Source organism: Myotis yumanensis, unplaced genomic scaffold (genome assembly GCF_028538775.1).
Source record: "Myotis yumanensis isolate MYYU_CA2020_CCGP unplaced genomic scaffold, mMyoYum1.0.hap1 SCAF_22, whole genome shotgun sequence".
NCBI lineage: Eukaryota > Metazoa > Chordata > Mammalia > Chiroptera > Vespertilionidae > Myotis > Myotis yumanensis.
The window spans coordinates 645,296-665,460 of NW_027223773.1; the positions used below are offsets into that span (position 1 = coordinate 645,296).

At 62.0% G+C, this 20,165-nt stretch overlaps 1 protein-coding gene across 1 annotated transcript in view; it reads right to left on the reverse strand.

The window, feature by feature from the left end:
• Nucleotides 1-10,569, reverse strand: part of NAV1 (neuron navigator 1) — a 95,954-nt gene extending 85,385 nt beyond the window's left edge. The window contains 1 exon segment of the mRNA XM_070401389.1: nucleotides 10,434-10,569. The gene's annotated coding sequence lies outside the window, so the exon portion shown is untranslated.
• Nucleotides 10,570-20,165: the final 9,596 nt, after the last annotated feature.

Below are 20,165 nucleotides of genomic sequence, written 5' to 3' on the forward strand. Positions count from 1 at the left end.
GAGGGAGAGAGAGAGAAACATCCATGCTGAGAGAGCATCATGGACCGGCCGCCTCCTGCACCCCCCACGCTGGGGATCGAGCCCACAACCCGGGCCTGTGTCCTGACCGGGAATCGAACGCTGACCTCCCGGTTCACAGGTCGATGCTCAGCCACGGAGCCACCCTCCCCGCTCGTTCACCCCCATGGTCAGTGGGCCAGGCAGGCCTGAGACGGCCGCCGGCAGGGACCGTCCTGCCTGGCGGGGTGGGGTGCACGCGGACACGGCGGAAATGGGTGCTGAGATTCCGTGACGCTCGGGAAACTCGAGGGCTTGTTGCCTTAGCGACAGGCGACCGGGGTCAGCGGGGAGCAGAGGCAGCTGCAGGGCTGATGGGGGGAAAACAGCCCACATGTCAGGCCTGGTTCTGGGGATGGACACCCGGGAGGGGACGTTCCCCGACACCTGGGGCCCCGGGAGCTGGCCTCCCTCAGAGCAGCCCTCAGACGGGGGCGCTGCTCCCGGGGCCCCTGAGTCCTGGCAGTGGCTCCTCAGGCCACAGTCCCGGTCCCTCAGGCTGTGAGCAGGGAGAGGAGAGTTTATGTCCCCCAGCCCCACCCTGGGGGCACCAGGCAAGCGTTCCATGGCCTCTGGGGCTCTTCCAAGAACAGATACCCTGAGGGTTGGCTGACCGGTCCCCCCATGACTGACCCGTCCCCCCCACCCCATGGCTGACCCGTCCTCCCCACCCCGTGGCTGACCGTCCTTTGCACAGGCTAGGCCTGCAGCCCCCGACCTTGCCCCAATTCTTCATGGATTATCCCGCGTCCGTGGGTGGAAGCTGCCGACCTGGTGTGTGACAGATTCGGGATATAAATACTCCCCAACAAAGCGCGGTGTCAGCCTCTCGGAGCGTGTGAGCTCAGACGGGGCCGAAAATAGCAGCTGGCGCGGAAACCCACCTGCGGGGCCCGCAGACACCCCAGATCGGAGAGGCGGGCCCGGGCCGGCCGAGGAGAGTGGCTGCCGGCCGTTCCCCAGCTTTTCGTGGTGGTCGTAACATCAGAGGGCAGTTTCAAGTTTTAGTGGAAGGAACCCTCGCTTTCCACCCCCCACGCCCACCCTCTCCCCGCCCGGAACCATTTCAGGGTATCGCTGACAGGCCTTCCTTCCCGACGTGTGTTCATCTGCCACAGTCAGAGCATCCTGCGGACATCCCTCACCCTTCCCAGCAGAAAATGACCCGGCCCGGCCGGCGTGGCTCCGTGGTTGAGCGTCGACCTATGAACCAGGAGGTCAGGGTTCGATTCCCAATCAGGGCACATGCCCGGGTGGCGGGCTCCATCCTCAGTGTGGGGCGTGCGGGAGGCAGCCGATCCATGATTCTCTCTCTCTCTCTCCCTCTCCCTTCCTCACTGAAATCAATAAAAATATACTAAGCCCTGGCTGGTTTGGCTCAGTGGATAGAGCGTAGGCCTGCGGACTGAAGGGTCCTGGGTTCGATGCCAGTCAAGGGCACATGCCAGGGTTGCTGGCTCGATCCCCAGAGGGGGGCGTGCCGGAGGCAGCCGATCAATGATTCTCTCTCATCATTGATGTTTCTATCTCTCCCTCTCCTTCTCCCTTCCTCTCTGAAATAAAAAATATATACATTTTTTTTAAAAAGAGAGAGAAAGAGATCCTTTAAGCCTCGAGCACCACGTCCCTATGCTGACGCCTTGGGCACATGATGTCATTTGCACACACAGTAGGTCCACATTGCTGGTTCACGCAGACCAAGTGGACCCTGGGGACGAGTCTCTGAGAACTGCTGCCCGTAGAACAACAGGGGTGGCAGAGCCCTGCGCTGACAGACAGGGAGCCCCATGAATCCCAGCAGGTCGGCTCCCCTCGGACCCAGCCCATGCCCTCAAGTGGGGGGGGGGGGAGAGGAGGGCAGCCCGGTCAGAGAAAACAACAGCGGGGGGCCCCGTGCCAACAGAAGCTGCCCCCCGTGGGCAGGGCGGGGTGCTGGTCGGTGCCCCAGCGACAGGCAGGAAGGAAGGGCAGGGCGGGGGAGGCTGGGTACCCATTTCCAACCACCACCCCATCCAGACCCTCATCGGCCACGATCCTAATCGCACCCCGTGAGCAGCAGCTGGTCTCCTCCCGTCTTCCCAGGGCCGGGGTGGGGGTGGGGACTCTCGAGGTCACACCCTGTGGTCTGGGGAAGACGAGGGAGGGGCACAGAGGGTGGAGCCCATCACGGGATTCTCACGTGAGCGACCTCAGAAGCCACGCATCTGTCTAGGGTTCCAGCGACGGGGAAGGGGGGGGGGGGGGTAACATCACAACAGAGCACAGCACACAAGTGCACACACACCGGCCGGAGAGAGAGAGAAGGTGCAGGGACTGTGACAGGCCTTGCTTCTCGAGTCCGGGGTTATGTCTCTCTCTCTCTCTCCCTCTCCCTTTCCCTTCCTTTCTGAGATCAATAAGAGTATGTTTAAAAATAAATAAACAAAAACGGCCGTGAAGCGCTTTGCGGATCCCGAGGCCGCCTGGTGACAGAGGCGATGCCTCTTCCCACAGAGGCGGCTCAGTGCCCGCAGCGCCCGCCGGGGACCTGCCCGCCCCAGGAAGAAGGGCCCTTCTGTTCCCCTGTGGGCTCCTGAAGGCACGGCCCCGGGGTGGCGTGGGCCCCGTGCCCGCTGCTGGCAGCCGCCCTCGCACGGCACAAGGAAAACTGTGTCTCCAGGGCCTGGAGGGAAGGAAGCTGCCAAGATCAGGGTCAGTGTCTTCCCAGGCGGCAGCGGGAGAGACAGAGGCTCGGGGACGCCAGGACCCGCCCCTCTCGCTCAGAAAGTGGCGTTCACCATGGAGTCAGTCACCACTGGCACTCAGTGCGTGCCAGTCACTTACGCACGTACGTCACCTTTTAAAAAACACACATTTAGCCCGGCCGGCGTGGCTCCGTGGTTGAGCATCGACCTATGAATCAGGAGGTCAGGGTTCGATTCCCGGTCAAGGGCACAGGCCCGGGTTGCGGGCTCGATCCCTAGTGTGGGGCGTGCGGGAGGCAGCCGGTCCATGATTCTCTCTCATCATGGATGTTCCTCTCTCTATCCCTCTCCCTTCCTCTCTGAAGTCGGTAAAACATCTGTATATTTTAAAAAGAATGCCGTCGTTTGGCTGGGAGGGTGGTGGTTAGTTGGAGCTGGAACCAGAATGAAGAGTAAGAGAACTTCTGTGCTGGCCCGGGAGCTCAGCTGGTCGGAGTGCCGTCCCCAGCTTGTGGGTTCAACCCAAGAATCAACCAGCAAACGCATAAACAAGTGGGACAGCCCTAACTGGTGTGGCTCAGTGGATAGAGCGTCGGCCTGCGGACTGAAGGGTCCCGGGTTCGATTCCGGTCCAGGGCATGTGCCTTGGCTGCGGGCACATCCCCAGTAGGAGGTGTGCAGGAGGCAGCTGATGGATGTTTCTCTCTCATCGATGTTTCTAACTCTCTATCCCTCTCCCTTCCTCTCTGTAAGAAATCAATAAAATATATTTTAAAAAAAATAAGAAGAAGAATGTTTGATACGCCCAGCAAACTGGGAGCAAACGCAGAGCCAGGAGCACTGATCCAGCTCTCCCCGCCCGCCCCCCCAACCTGCTCACGGACCCCACCACCCCCACCCGCCAGGCGGGCATCTGCGCCCCCAGCCCCAGGTCCGGTCGGACAGGAAGGACGGAGTACACAGGCCGCTTTCAGCCCGAAGATGCTCAGAGGGTGGGGACCGCTGGCTTTTGCTGGGCAATTGCTCCCTCTGGTGGCGGCAACGGGAAGTGCATGCCGTGCAGACAAAAGGGGACCAGCTGGGCTCCCGCTCCCAGCATCGCTCCTCCTGCCCTTAACTGGGCACCACAGGCCGCAGCCCCGGTCCCGGCCCTTGCAGCAGCGAATGGACAGCACCAGCCTGGTCCCGAGGGCTCCTGAACGGACAAGCCCGTCCCGGGGAGAGGCAGCCAGCTGCTCCCTCTGCACAGGCACAGCCCTCGGGGGCATCTGGGCCACAGCTGAGCGTCACCCCCCTCGCCCGCAAAGCCGGCTCTGCCCAGGGGCCCGCAGCCCCCCACACACAGGGGCTGAGTCTGCAGCGGGCGGGGCGGCCGCTGTGGAGGGTTTGCGCCCGGGCACCCATGTGCCACCTCCCCGCCCAGACCCCTCCTGGGTCTTTTTCACAGGACATTCTCACAGATTAAAAAATATATTTCTTATTGATTTCAGAGAGAGAGGGAGAGGGAGAGAGAAACATCCATGATGAGAGAGAATCATGGACCGGCCGCCTCCTGCACGCCCCACACTGGGGATCTAGCCAGCAACCCGGGCCTGTGCCCTTGACCGGGAATCGAACCCTGACCTCCTAGTTCATAGGTCAACGCTCAACCACGGAGCCACGCCGGCCGGGCTCTCACCGGCTCTTGAGTGGCCGGCCCCAGGCAGAGGCCGGCCCGGTGACCCCTGCTCCCGCTGCCAGCCTCCGGGCCCCCCACTCCCTTCTCCCCGTCTTGGCCTCACTTTCGGAAACACCTTTTTCCTGCCCGCGGTCACCGTGCTTCCTGGCAGGAAGGGGCCTGTGACTCGGGAGGGCTATTCAGAGCGCTGGCCCGGCCTCTCCTGCCAGGCCTCACAGAGGTCGGTGCCCGGGGCTGCCCGGGAAGATGCCCCGGACGTGATTTCAGAGGAAGGGAGAGGGAGAGGGAGAAATATCAGTGATGAGAGAGAGTCATGGACCAGCCGCCTCCTGCATGTCCCACTCTGGGGATCGAGCCCACAACCCGGGCATGTGCCCTGACCAGGAATCGAACCTGGGACCCTTCAGTCCACAGGCTGATGCTCTATCCATGGAGCCATTCCAGCCAGGGCCTCTCTCATCATTGATGTTTCTCTCTCTCTATCATCTCATCTCTGAAATCAATAAAATATATATTTTTATAAAGTCAGGGACTTGACATTCCAGTGTCTCTCTCTCTCTCCCAGGGTCTCCCTCGGGTCTGCTCAGCACTGGCCCGGTCCAGGCCGCAGCCGGGTCTGCACGAGGCAGATGGCAGCAAACAGAGCAGGCGGCTCAGGCCCCGGGCCACTGGGCACGGCTCTTCCTGGCTGAGATGCCAGGTGTCCGGGCGGACCGTCCCTGGGGACCCACTGCCATGGAGACGCGCCCCCCACCCCCGCTGCCCCCTGCGAAGGCCTGTATTCTGGCTCATGGGCTGAGCTCACCATTTCACACCCGCCCCCCTCTTTCCCGCATGCTTTGCCGCGGCCACATCTGCGGCCCGGCTCTGTGTCCACCGCCCTGGAAGCAGCCTGGGCCAGGCACTGAGCCGGCTTCGCCAAACAAAACCCCGGCCGTCCACGGCCCCTCCCCCTCCAAGGGGCCCGCAGGCGGGACCCAGCGGGGCCGAGGGACGGTGCGTCTCCCACCCGTCTGACCCTCAGACAGGGAAGCTCCTCAAACACCCCTCTGGGGAGAAATCCACCCAGAAGCACAGTCTGCAGGGCTGGGGGGAGGGGGTGTGAATGTTGGAGACACCCTTGCCTTTGTCCAGTCGCTGTGCCGAGCCTGCGCTTACCCTCAAAGGACCACGGGCAGCGGGAGCCAGGGGCGTCCAGGTCAGGGTGAGGGTGACAGCGAACGTGAGCTCTGTGCCCCATGTTTGAGATACTCCCCACCCCGCCCCCCGCTGGCGCCTCTCACAATACTGTGGCGTAGGCATCATTGTACCCATTTTACAGGTGAGAAGACTGAGGCTCAGGCGGTTGCCCAAGTCAGGCTGACTCCACAGAGGGCCCAGGAAGCAAGGAGGCGCCTGTGAGCCAGCCAGGGAGATGGGAGCCAGAGGGACTCCATGGTGAGAGGAAGGATCGGGCGTTCAATCCTGCCTGTCCGTCAGCTTAGGGACAAACCCATCCCTCTCCCCGCTCCCCAACCCCCAGGAACCAGCGAGCAAGTATTTCCTGAGCCCGGACCGTGTGCCAGGCCCCAGCTCGGCCCGTCCAGCGGCCAGTCCAGCCGCGTGTGGCCTGCGGGCGCCTCTCTGCCCCGGGCGGCCTCTCCTGACCGTATCAGCACGCCAGCCCCGAGGCATCTGGCCCGGCCCAGCCTTCCCAACACAGAGGCCTTTGTCTGGGATGGACGGGGCCACGGGAGTGTCACTGTCGCTGCGGCCAGCCTTCCCGCCCTCCTTCCCACGGCCACCCCAGCCCTGTGGTCACTTTCGGGGCCTCCCCAGCGGCCTCTGCTTTCTCTCGGGCCGTGGCTGGTGGGAGGGAGTTGGGAGGTGACTCAGGGGAGCGACGTGGCCTTAGCAGACGGGCCCTGTGAGGAGAGGGGCCACGAGAGACGCGAGGGAGAGATCTGGACACCCCCGGAGACGTGTACACGGGGAGGGGACAGCTTACGAGGCCCGGACCCGCTGCCCAGCCGGCGCCACCCGACACAGGCCCGATTCCCGCACGACTTCTGTTCTCAACTCTGAGGACAACTCGAGAAACGGATCCAAGTCTAACATGTTCGCTCGCACCCACCACGGCTCTGACTCAGTCAGATCAGCCCCAGTGACGCCCTGGGGGACGGGCTTTCATTACAAAGCAAACCCGAAGGTCGTGTCAAAACAAACGCAAGAGCAAAATGAACGACAAACACAGGTCTGTCTGTTGTTAGTGGTTGAGCTTCGACCCAGGAACCAGGAGGTCAGGGTTCGATCCCTGGTTGGGGCACAGGCCCGGGTTGCGGGCTCGATCCCCAGTGGGGGGCGTGCAGGAGGCAGCCGACCCATGATTCTCTCCCATCACTGATGTTTCTATCTCTCTCTCCCTTCCTCTCTAAAATCAATTAAAATATATATCTATTAAATATATTTTATTGATTGTTTACAGAGAAGAAGGGAGAGAGAGGTAGAAACATCGATCAGCTGCCTCCTGCACACCCCCCACTGGGGATGTGCCCGCAACCAAGGTACATGCCCTTGACTGGAATCGATCTTGGGACCCTTCAGTCCGCAGGCCGACGCTCCATCCACTGAGCCAAACCGGTCAGGGCAAAATATATATATATTTTTAAATTGAGTAGAGCGGATGGATTGGGTGGGGACAGTGGTGTGGGCTGCACAGAACGTGCGTAAGGACCTGAACCACCTCCATGAGCAGGTGGGCCTGGCCTGCGTCTCAGCCGCCCGCCCGCCCGCCCGCCTCCCTTCACGTCCCCAGGGTCACAGGGTCACAGGAAGCTGAGAGGCAACATCCCAGGCCCCTGGAGGAACTGGCCTGAGTCAGCTTCCCGGGAGGCAGAGGGACCAGATTCGAACTCAAGGCTGTTTACGGAAGAGGGTGGTTCTCCCTTGAACTTCGTTGGGGGTTTCTAAGCGGAAGGAGAAACTACAAGTGTTTTTGGCCTGGCCGGCGTGGCTCAGGGGTTGAGCGTCAACCTATGAACCAAGAGGTCAGGGTCCGAGTCCCGGTCAGAGCCCACGCCCGAGTTGCAGGCTCGATCCCAAGTAGGGGGCGTGCAGGGGGCAGCCGACTCTCATCACTGATGTCTCTCTCTCTCTCCCCTTCTCCCTTCCTCTCTGAAATCAATAAAAATAAAAGTGTTTTTAATTATGGTTTTGTGACGAGGGGCCAGGGAGAGGCACCGGCCGCCAAGTATTGCCACATTTCTCAGTTCTCCGCGTCCCCAGGCTGGGCTGTGGTTGGTCCCATCACCCCGACAGCCCCGCTCACCCCCCTCTCCTGCCAACTGACACGTCACCCCTGGACTCGCCGGGAGAGGGCACGCGGAGTGCCAGGAGGGCTGGGTGGGGCGGGGCCCAGCTGCATGGCTCAGGGCCCATCCGTCCCTCCGTGAAGGGGACCAGGGCGGGAGGGGCAGCCACCTCTGGACTTGGGCATTGTAGCTTTTCTAAAGAGCTCAAAGGACTTTTAAAATAGATATATTTTTTTATTGACTCCAGAGAGGAAGGGAGAGGGAGAGAGAGAGAGAAACATCCATGATGAGAGAGAATCATGGATCAGCTGCCTCCTGCACACCCCCTACTGGGGATTGGACCAGCAACCCGGGCATGTGCCCTTGACCAGGAATCAAACTGTGACCTCCTGGTTCCTAGGTCGATGCTCAGCCACTGAGCCACGCCGGCCGGGCCCTAAGCTCTTTTAAATACCGCCTGGCGAGTCCCGGCGGCCAGGCCCGAAGAACTTTAAGAGAGAAGCGGCCCTGATGGAAAAGGGGAAATGAAGAGACAGATTTTCAAAGACGGACGGGAGGAGCTTGTCGCAGGCTCGAGATCTCTCCGGAGGGGCCGGTGAGGGAGGAAGGAAAGACGGTTCCTGTTTCCAGCTCCCCGGGCTCCCCAAGGAGATCTCAGAAAAGGCCCAAACGCTCCAACAGCTCACCCGCTCGCGGGCAAATCAACCTCGTTCCGGACCGGGCTCTTCAGGGGGGACAGGGATGGAGACCCATCACACACGCCCGCCCGGCAAGGAGCACACGGCACCTGCACGGGACGGGGGGCCTCTCGGTGGTACTTGGACCCCCCCCCCCCAATTTCATTCATTCGGCAGACATTTATAAAGCGCCTACTGTGTGCTGGGCATTGCACCCAGTCAGAGAGGGTCTCTGGCTGGAAGGCAAGGAGATGAGGCCTGTGCACACACACACACCCCAACCATCCTCTCTCATCATGGATGTTTCTCTCTCTGTTTCCCTTTCTCTCTGAAATCATAATTTTTTAAAAGAGGAGACTGTGAAACCTGCCCCGAGGGTGATCCGGGCGGGGGCTGCTCCCTCCCAACCTGGGAGGCTCAGGAAATCCACCCCCCACCCCCCATGACTGGAGCTTCTGGCCTCCCAGCCGGGGCCCCGCTCCCAGCTCCATTTTACAGAAGTGAAGACAAAGGCAGGGGTTTTCACTGAGGCACTGTCGGCTCTCACATCTTCCCGGCAACACAGGCAACAAACACCCAACGACCCGCAGAGAGCAAACTTCCCCCAGAAACCCACGGGGAGCTCCTCTTCGGGGACGGAGAACACAACACCCGTGTCACCGCCGGTCCCTCCCTCCATCCCCAACCGAATGCCAGACACACCCACCAGGTTCAGAGCGGAACAAAGCGCGCTCACGGCTCCGTGGATAGAGCATCCGCCCCTGGACTGCAGGGTCCCGGGTTCAATTCCCATCAAGGGGCTGGTTCCTCCGTTGCAGGCTCCTCCCCGCCCCCAGCCCTGGACAGGGCATGTGCACGAGGCAACCAATGGATGCGTCTCTCTCACATGGATTTCTCTCTCTCTCTCTCTCTCTCTCTCTCTCTCTCCCTCCCCCTCCTGGGGTGAGGATTAATAGCAAAACAAAACATTCGTGGGCCGGCTGGAGTCACATGCACCCCTGCTCTCTGACCAGGGAGGGGCTCATGAGCCCCGTGCGCCCCTGTGAGTTTGGGAAAGGGGGGTGGGGACCCCATATAGCGGGAACGCGCCGCCGCCACGAGAGGGAATCGCAGGCCACGCCGAGCCCCTCGGCCTCGGATTTGAAGGATTTGAACGGGCCAATGGCCTCCCGGTGGCTGAAACAGGAAGCCAGATAACAGCGGGCGGTGCGGGCGGCGCGCGCTTCCCCGGAGCCGGCGCCAGCTGCGCCCCCGCCGCCCGGACAAAGTCCCCTGGACCCAGAGCCGACTTCCCTGTGCGGGGCTGGGGCGGGGGACAGGGCACCCTCCCTGCTGGGGGGCATCACCCCTGGACAGCGCCCCTGCCGCCCCCTCCTCGCACCCTCCCCTCTGCGCCCTCTGCAGACCTGGCTGCGGCGCGATCCCTTGGGCTGTGTCTGTCCGCGCGGAGGACAGAAGGGACCGCGAGGGCCCGAACCCTGAGCGCCCTCGGGGGAGCTCCCGGCGGCGATCGCCCGACCTCTGCCGCCTCCTCCAGGGTGTCCCCCGGGATCGAGATCTCTGGACGCGCGCCAAAGAGCGCAGCGCGGGGAGACGCGGGGAGACGCGGGGACAGGGGGGCTCTGGGCACAGATCCTGCCCCGGCGGTTCCGTTCCGTTCGCCCCGCGGGGATGCGAGGAGACGCGGGTGGGGCGCAGGATGAGGGCGCAGGATGTGGGTTCTCCACGCACGTTAAGCGGCGGGTCTTCCCGGGAAGGGAAACTGAGGCTCAGAGGTGGGAGTTGGCTCCTCCGGTGAGTCACCCCCGGATGGGACGCGCAGCCTGGTAGGGACGACGGGACCCAACTTCCCGGGCAGCCGCTCCCCCTCGTGTGATCCCAGCGCCCCTGCCGGGCCCGGCCTCCCCGGGCACCGAGCGCACCTCCCGGGACTGGCCCCAGCCCCCCCACCCGCCCCCCGAGATCTGCCGGCCGAGCCCCGCTCAGCGCACCCCCCGGCCGCGGCCCCCGATCCCCCGGCCCCGACAGCCCGGCGCGGGCTACTCACCGGGGCGCGCGCGCTCGGGTCCCGGAGTCCGCGCCGCGGCCGCGCACAGCCGCGCATCCCGGGCCGCGCCGGCCCCGGTCCCTCCCGGCCTCGCGGAGAAAGTTGCTGGCGGCCGCGGGCGGGGGCTCCTCGCGCTCCGGCCTCGCGCTCGCACTCGGGCGGCCGGCCCGGCCCACCAGGCGGAGGGAGGCGCGTCCAGAACAAAGTGCGTCCCCCGCGCCGGGCGGGGCGGAGCCTGGTGACCCGCTGCCCCGGGCGCGCGCCGCGGCCCCTGCGCGCCCGGCCCTCCCCGCCCCGCCCGCCCGCCGCCGCCTCCCGCGCGGTGCCCGCCGAACCGGCCCAGGGGCGGAGGCCCGGGTCCGAGCAGAACGGGTCTCGGCCGAGCCCACCCACCCCCGGCCCTTTCCGCCGGCGCTTCCCGCCCCGCCTCCCGGGCGCGGAGAGGCGGCTGCGGGGGGCGCGCTGGGCCCGGGCGGCGCAGCGGAAGCCCGAGCACAATCGAGCCTTTCCTGCGCCCGGACCCGCCGCCGCCGCCCGCACGCGCCCTCGGGCCGCTCAGTGGGCGCAGGGCCCGGGTCGCCGCGCCTGCTCCCCCCGCATCCTCCCCCTTCTCGCTCCGGGCGCCCCCTCGCCGAGCCGGGGACGGGGTCCCAGCAGAACCGAGGCCCCACAAGTGCGGGCAATAGTAGCTGCTCAGTAAAATGCGCGACTTCTTCCCATTTCCTGACTCGGCCTTCGCCCCTCCCCTTAAAGGGACGTGGGGGGCGGGGGGTAAAGAGGGGGGGCCTTCCCGGATCGCCAGGGGGAGAGGGACCCGCCAGCTTGCTCGCCCTGACAACCTTGAGGCTGATTCACGTCCAGGGAGGTGGGAGGGGGGGAGGGGTTGGAGTTGGGGGGCGCTGAAATGGGAACCCCAGAAAGCCTGCTCCCTGGGAGCAGTCGGGGTGAGCACCCCCGAGTTCTGCCTGACCCCCCCAACATCCAGCCAGTCAGGTCACGGTGCTGGACGCAGGGAAGGTGGGGACAGTGCCCTCCCTCCCCCCCACCCCCAAACCGGAAGGAGGGCCCAGGCCACGGCGCTGTCAGGGTTAAGTCTCTCCCACCCTGAAGGGCTGGGCACACAGTCCTCCCTGCCCTGCTCCCGGGGGTCCCCCTGCTCCCGGGGTCCCCAGGACGAGCCAGTGGCATGTGGACAGGGTGGGGGCAGGGGATATGGGCCAGTGTGGTTGGGGGGGGGCAGGCGGGCAGAGGGGGTGAAACTGGGTGGACGGACTGGCCGGAGCAGCAGAGAGAAGCCGGACTGTGGCCGGGGCTGCGGGGTAGGAGCAGGGCCCCCCCACCCCCCCCACCCCAATCCCAGGAGCCGGCCAAGTGCCTCCTTGTGATGGAGTTTTCCTCCAAAGCCAGGATGACTCAGGGGCTCTGAATCAAGCAAATGGATTTTCCTGAAAATGACCATCGATAAGAGGTAGAGAGAAGCCGGGGCCTCCTGGCTTGGGGAGAGCAGGGTGGAGGGGGGCGGGTGCCAGGGACTGAGATTCAGGGGGGACGGGACCCTGGCCACTCACCATGGCCCCCACCCCGAACCCCACCCCAGCACCTAGAGGGTGGCCTCCAGGCCCTGCTGACCTTACGAAGGAGACCCCTTCACACTCAATAGCTCCCCTGTTCCCCTCCCCTACGCCCGGCTAGAGCCAGGCCCCTGTGGGGGCAGGCGATGGTTAACAAGAGGATGAAGCCAGCGTGGCAAATGCGTTTTAAAACATCACCCCATGCCCCGCGGGCCGGCGTGGCTCAGTGGTTGAGCATCGACCTGTGAACCAGGAGGTCACCGTTCGATTCCCTGGTCGGGGCACATGCCCGGGGTTGCAGGCTTGACCCCCTGGTGAGGGGCGTGCAGGAGGCAGCCGATCGGTGATTCTCTCCCATCATTGATGTTTCTCTCTCTCTCCCCCTTCCTCTCTGAAATCAATAAAAATATATTTAAAAAAACAACAACAGCAAAGAAAACTTCATCCCCGGAGCCTGTCGCCCCCATAGCCGCTCAGGCCTGGCTGGAGGGGAGCTCTGGGGGCCCCAGGAAGCGCAGGGAGTGACATTTCCAAGCCCAGCCTCACTTCCTTGAGGTCCGTGGCCTGTTCTGACGTGTCTGGGCCCGTGGGGGTGGGGGCTCTGGCTGGCCTTTGGGGCCTGGAGCCGGCAGCCCCCCCTCCGGGGCCCCGTCCACGCGCGTGAGGCCTTGGCAGGCTGTGCAAACTGCACTTAGGCTTCTTGTCCTGAGCATTTAAAACGCCATTCAAGCTGCGGAGGCGGAGCCTGAGGGAGCCTCTGGGGCCTGGGCTCCGGGCACAGGGCACGGTGGAAATTCACCGGGCATCCACGCTGAGGCTCGGCTGCTCCCTGCAATGCGTCACCTCAGTTTGCTCGTCAGCAAAAGGGGTGTGGGCGCCCAGGGGACAACCGTAGCCACCGGGCAAGGCTCGGGGGAGCGCCCGGTGAGGTAATGGAGCAGCAGCAGAGGTTTGTACCAGCTCAGCTCGGGTGGAGGGCACCAGCGCCCGGCCCGGCCCCTCCTCCTCCCCACCCTCCTCACGGCACTCCGGCTGTGGGCTCAGCGCTTGAAAAGCCACGACTGAGAGATGGAACGCCAGCCGTCCACAAATAACCTGGCCCTTCCTTTTTTTTTTTTTTTAAATATATTTTATTGATTTTTTACAGAGAGGAAGGGAGAGGGATAGAGAGTTAGAAACATCGATGAGAGAGAATCGTGGATCAGCTGCCTCCTGCACACCCCCTCCTGGGGATGTGCCCGCCACCAAGGTACATGCCCTTGACCAGAATCGAACCCGGGACCTTTCAGTCCGCAGGCCGACGCTCTATCCACTGAGCCACACCGGTCAGGGCGTTCCTTGTTTATTTTAAATGTATTTTTATTGATTTCAGAGGGAGGGAGAGATGGAAGCATCAGTGAGAGAGAATCGTGGATCGGCTGCCTCCCGCACGCCCCCTACTGGGGATCAAACCCGCAACCCCTGGTGTGTGCCCTGAGCGGGAATCCAACCGGGCACCCTTCAGTCTGCAGGCCGACGCTCTATCCACTGAGCCACACCAGCCAGGGCTCACCTTGTCCTTTCTAACTCGACTCCTTACCCAGGAAGGGGCTTCGTGGCGGTGGGATGGCGTGGGGCCCGGGCAAAGCCGGGGACCCCCTCGAGGCCACTCTGGCCCCGGACTGGCCCCGGGGTCCCTGGGAGGAGAGCCGTCCGTGCTGACGGCTATAGCTGACGGGGAGCCGAGAGGGAACGGGCTGGTGCGGCCATGAGTGTTTTATGAGAGCGAGCGAGTCCTTGCCTTATCGGGAAGCCGGTTCCTCCCTCCCTCCCTCTCCCTCACCAGGAATCAGAGGCGCCAAAAGCCATCAGTGTTTTTCCAAAGATGGCCTTTGAAGGGGAGTGCTTCTCCCTGGAGGGGGCGGGGGGCGGGGAGAGGTGGGGCCGACAGGCTGTCCCCTTTAGGAATCGGGCGCGGTCCGGTCGGTGGTGCCACGCTGGGGGAGAGAACCGTGGTCGCCACCGGCCAATTATTTAACCCACTGAATCCTGGCCGCAACGCCCGGCACCAGGAGCCACTTTTCTGTCGTTTGCAGGTGGAGAAATTGAGGCCAAGTTGCTGGGAACTCCCAGCTGGTACCTGATGAAGCCAAGTTTTGTTTTTTTTTGTTTTTTAAAAAATATATTTTATTGATCTCAGAGAGGAAGGGAGAAGGAGAGAGAGAGAGAAATATCAATGTTGAGAGAGAATCATTGATTGGCTGTCTCCTGCACGCCCCCTACTGGGGATCGAGCCCGCAACCCAGGCATGTGCCCTTGGCAGGAATCGAACCCGGGACCCTTCAGTCCGCAGACTGATGCTCTATCCATTGAGCCAAACCAGCTAGGGCAGCCAAGTTTTTTTTAAATTTCTCTCTTTAAAAATAAATTAATAAATAGATTTTTAATTGATTTCAGAGAGGAAGCGAGAGGGAGAGCAAGAGAGAGAAACATCAGTGATGAGAATCACGGATCAGCTGCCTCCTGCACGTTCCCTACTGTGGATCGAGCCTGCAACCCCGGTCATGTGCCCTTGACCGGAACCGTCCCTGCGTCCCAGCGCCGTGTGTCCGCAGGGGAGGGGGGCTCCAGCCGCCCCCTGGGCCGTGGGAAGGGCCCTCTCACCCTCTGCCCCTTTCACACACTACACCCCGGCCCCGGGGGGTGCGGTGACTGACTGACAGGCCTGCTGCATGCGCAGCTTCTCCCCATGAGCCTGGCGGCAGCTGCCCCAAGGGGCCCACACCTGTTGCCTAGATCAGCTGTTGTAACCCCCTCCTGGGGAAGCAGGCCAGGTGCCCCGGCTTGGCCCAGGTCCTCCTTTCCAAAGGCAGGTGGGAAGGTGTGGCATCTGCCCATCACAGCAGCCGCACCTGGAGGGCTGCCTGGAGGAGGTGGGGCCCGGAGTCTCAGCTACAGACTGGACCCACCTTCCAGGCTCCCAGTGGTTCTCTGGTCCCCCCACCATCACATGGGGACCCCCCCAGCTGTTCTAGGAGGTGGGGACGCTGTGGGGCTCAGCAGAGGCGAGGCCCGAGGACCAGGACCAGGGCTGGGGGACGGCTGAGCCTGGGAATGAGCGCAGAACTCGCTCTGTGTGGCCGCCCGGAGAGAATTCCATTCCCCGCCGCGCCTGCCTGCGCGGGGCGTGGACTGGCCGGCACCGTGGGAGCGCCCGGACGCGGAGCCAACCCCGAAAGCCAGGTCTCGGAGAAAATGTCAACGAGGCAAAGCCGAGCCACACGGCCCCTGACATCCAGGCCTGCGCACGTGCCAACGCACATAAAACCTCGCAGCCCAGCACCAGACGGGGCCTCGCCTCCGCGCCGTCTGGGATCGCACCCACGCCCACGCGTCTCGGCCTTTCCCCATCCCCATCCCCATCCCCCCCGCTCGCTCAGGGCCAGGCGGCCTGAACCTCCCGGCGGGCGCGGAGCCGGGCCCAGGCCTCGGTGGGAGGAGCGCGGGGCTCAGCGTCAGCCCGGGCGGGGCCTGGGGACCGCGCGCTCCGCCGGGCGCGGCGCTCGGCCGACCCCTGCCGGCGCTTTGCTCTCTGCAGCCCCAGGGGGAGCCCCAACCTCGCGATCCATTGGGAGGGGTGAACCCCTGCTCAGAATCCCCTCATATGGAGTCTGGAGCACCTTTAAAATAAAATTAAAATTAAATTAAATAATAAAATAAAATAATAAAAATAATAAAATAAAATAAATAATAAAATAATAAATAAAATAAAATTAAAGATAAAATAATAAATAAATAAATAAATGAAAATAAAATAAATAAAATAATAAAATAAAATAATAAATAAATAAAACAAAATAAAATAAATTATATATACTATATATATTGATTGGTTGATTTCAGAGAGGAAGGGAGAGAGAGATAGAAACAGCAATGATGAGAGAGAATCATGGACCGGCTGCCGCCTGCGCGCTGAGGATGGAGCCTGCAACCGGGACATGCGCCCTGACCCGGGAATCGAACCGTGATCTCCTGGTTCATTGGTCGATGCTCAACCACTGAGCCACGCCTGCCAGGCCTCGACCCACCCACTTAAATGTTAATCTTACCCCCAAACACTTGGGCAGAAACACCCAGAACCATCTGAGCACACCTCTGGGCGCCCCGTGGCCGCGGCCAAGCTGACACGTGAAATGCACCCTCCCCCTTGCAGCTGAGCCAGTCAACCAGCCCCGATACAGTAGAAGTTCCTGCGCTGCGTTCCGTCCGCGGACCTGAGAAAACCCCAGCGCCACGCGAGAGCAACAGAAAGGCCCGTTGTCGTGTCCAGCTGCTAAGTTTGGGGCGATTTCCTGCAACCGATACCCCGAACGCTGCCCATCCGGTGCCTGACCACCTGCACGACCCGCCCCTTGGCACGGCCAACGGCTTCCTCCCGCGGGGCTTCCCGACCTGAGGCTGCGGAGAGGTGTCATTCCCAACCTCACCGGCAGGTGGCAGCCCTGCTCCTGCTTCTCACTTGGCAAACTAGGAGATGAATTTATTTATTTTAAATATATTTTTATTTATTGCAGAGATGAACGGAGAGGGGAGAGAGAGAGAGAGAAACATCAATGAGAGAGAATCATTAACTGGCTGCCTCCTGCACGTCCCCTACTGGGGATCGAGCCCGCCACCCAGGCATGTGCCCTTGACCAGAATCAAACCCGGGACCCTTCAGTCCGCAGGCCGACGCTCTATCCACTGAGCCACACCAGCCAGGGCGAGATGAATGGACTCATAAAATATGACCGAAACACCTGCCCCGCGGGAGGCACTTCCTGAGCTCCCGAGGAGAGCAGGCTGCTCTGTCTCGGCTTGTCTCTGGACCGAAAGTCCCCAGTCCTTCCTCTTATCTTGGAGTCTAACTTCCCGCCACCCACCCGGCTGGAACGGAGGCGGTCCAGGTGTTGCCTGAGGCCAGCATTTCCCCTCTGCGTCCCTGCCCTGACCCTCTGCTGTCTGGCCCGGTGACCACAGAGGAGTGTTTGGGAGGCCAGGGATGGAACTGCATCCCTAAGGGGGGGACCCTCCCCTGAGCCTTCAGCCCCTGCCTGTGGCCACAGCTGCCCAGGCCTCGGGGCTCAGGGTACGGGAAGGTGCACGGTATGGAGCTCCTTCCCCCTTCACTCCCGGCAGCCCGCGTGCCTGCACACACTCCCAGGTGGGAGCCACCCTCCCCCCATACACATGCACATACACACACACGCATGCATGCATGCACACGCACATGCACACATGCATACACACACACACACAACCCACAGAGGCCTGTTCTCAGAGGCAGCAAGTAGCAGGGAGGCTGCAGAGGGAGCGGAAGTAGCTAGTGGCTCGGGCCCAGGGGCGGGAAGAGGAAGTGGTCACTTAAAAAGGCATCCAGGCTGTGTCCCCAGCCCTGAGGCTCCCTGAGGGAGTTCCCCAGGCCCCGTCCCGCTCCCCTGGCCCCCTGTCCAGCTCCCCTGGCCCCCCGTCCCGCTCCCCTGGCCCCCCGTCCCGCTCCCCTGGCCCGCCTTGGCCTTCACAGCGCTCCCGGTGTTCAGGGCCCCCTGTAGTCCCCCCCCACCCCCGTTCCTTTGCAGATGGATTTCCCCTTTTCCTGCCTCCAAGCATTTAAAATATATATATTTGTGTTGATTTCAGAGAGGGGAAGGGAGAGAGAGAGAGAGAAACAGCAATGATGAGAGGGAATCATGGATCGACTGCCTCCCGCAGGCCCCACACTGGGGATAGAGCCAGCCACCCGGGCCTGTGCCCCGACCGGGAATCGAACCCTGACCTCCTGGTTCACAGGCTGATGCTCAACCCCTGAGCCATGCGGGCCAGGCTGCCTCCAAGCATTTTACCTCCCTGGACCCCCAGACTTCCCCGCCTCTGTGTTGGCCTGGCTGTCAGTCTCACGTCCCCTGCAAACCCCCGGGAGTCCCAGGACCCGTCCTGGGGAACGTTGAGTCCAGAGACTGAGGGTCCCGTCAGAGCCGCTGGGCCCCCCTTGACTTGCCTTGTCGCAGCCTCAGAACGCAGGGCCGGCCCAGAACCACCCAGGAAGATCCAGAGCCGGAAAGAGCCGGAGACGCCGCATCCCCACGCTGGTCCAGAGGCTGCCGGGCCTCCTGCCACCGCCCAGCGCCCAGCGCAGCCCTGACCACGCCGTCCGTGCCGAGCAGGGGCTGCCGGCGGCTGGGCAGGCCCGTCTGGTCCCGGCTATTTAGCTGGGTCAGCCAGGGGCGCTCTGGGCACCTCCCAAGGACTGACGACGACCTGTGATGTCAGCACCAGGCCCATCCCTGTGCGTCCGGTCGATGACCCGCACACCTTTCGTCACCTCCACCAAAGCCCTCTCTGACCCTGAGTCTTCTCTACCAGCAAAAAGGCCGTTAAAATCCCAGCCCAGCGCCGCGCAGGGAGGCGTGGCGACCGCAAGGTGGAAGGTTCTGGAAAAACAGCAGATAAGGCAGGGCCGGCGAGACCTCCCTTACCTCCAGCTCTGTCTGGACAGCTCCCAGGACCGGGGTCCTGACACCGTCTTGGGGTGGACGTGCCCGGGAAGCACACATCCTGGTTGGCCCGGGGCAGTCCTGTGGCTGAGGGACAGCGTCCAGAATCATGGACACAGGCCGCCTCGTCCGTGGCCCTTCGAAGATGCTGCATTTTTCACAGATGACGAGTCCGCTGAAGGCTCAGAAGACGGTTAGCACTGTTAAGTCCTTTTAGTGTAATATATATATTTATATATATAAAAATATTATACATATATATATCAGGTGTCAGGTGTACTGGTTACTAATGCGGATTTTTTTCAATAGACAGAGTTACACATATGTTGATATAGTGGGTGTCCCAAAATTCACGCAAATTTACCGGTTAGTAATTCGGATACCGGTTAGTAATGCGGATTGGCCCTTTACCGGTTAGTAATGCGGATTGACCCTTTACCGGTTAGTAATGCGGATACCGGTTAGTAATGCGGATTGACCCTTTACCGGTTAGTAATGCGGATACCGGTTAGTAATGCGGATACCGGTTAGTAATGCGGATACCGGTTAGTAATGCGGATTGACCCTTTACCGGTTAGTAATGCGGATTGGCCCTTCACCGGTTAACAGTGCGGATTCTGTAATCACCGTGGGCGAGCCCGGCCGGCCTGGCTCAGGGTGGAGCACCTGAGAGGCATTCCAGTCTGGAAGGCACACCCGCGGCCTCTCGGAGGACACGGTGCCCCTTTTGCTCCTTTTTGGACTTTCCCTGGGACACTTCCCCAGCAGGTGGGCATGAGCTCCTGGTGTCCCTGGAGTCTGGGAGGACACACCCAGGCCAAGGAAGAAAGGGGGGGAGTTTGCCAGGGGGCGAGGCGGGGGGGGGGGGCAGGACCCCACAGACCATCCCTCCAGGATCCTGAGAACTGGGGGGTGGGGGTGTGGTGATCTCAGAAGAGAGAGCAGGGCCTTCGGGCTTGCTGCCTGCGGCGTCCGCCCGGTGGTGGCTCTGGAATTTAATTCCTGGGCCCGTGTGTCTCGGCTATGCTCAGCGCGGGCAGGACCAGGGACCCTCCTGGCTTCTCCTTCAGGCAGCACCGCCGGGCACTGGAACACGACCTCATCCTACAGGAGAGCCCGTCCAAGGAATGGATGGCGTTTCCGATGGCGGAGAGCAAGAAGCGCCAGATAAACGCTCCATTTCCTGGATGCTTGGATGCTCGCTTTCACTCCTGGAGGAGCGAGCACTAACTCAGCAACGTGGGGTTTTATTTATTCTTTTAAATATATTTTATTGATCTCAGAGAGGAAGGGAGAGGGAGAGAGAGAGAAACCTCAATGATGAGAGAGAATCATGGACCGGCCGCCTCCTGCACGCCCCCTACTGGGGATCCAGCCCACAACCCGGGCCTGTGCCCTGACTGGGAATCGAACCTGGGGCCCTTCGGTCTCCAGGCTGGCGCCCTATCCACTGAGCCACACCGGCCCGGGCAGCGAAGTGGGGTTTTCAAGGAAGCACAGTGTTAACGTAAAAAAAAGCATTGAAACCCGTAAAGACTTTTTGTGAGTTTATTTGAGTCAAACCGTCGACATATGCCGGGAAGCAGAACCTCAACAAATTGAGAGAATGCTCCGGAGAATGGCGGGGTTACATTTGTATTTATACATGA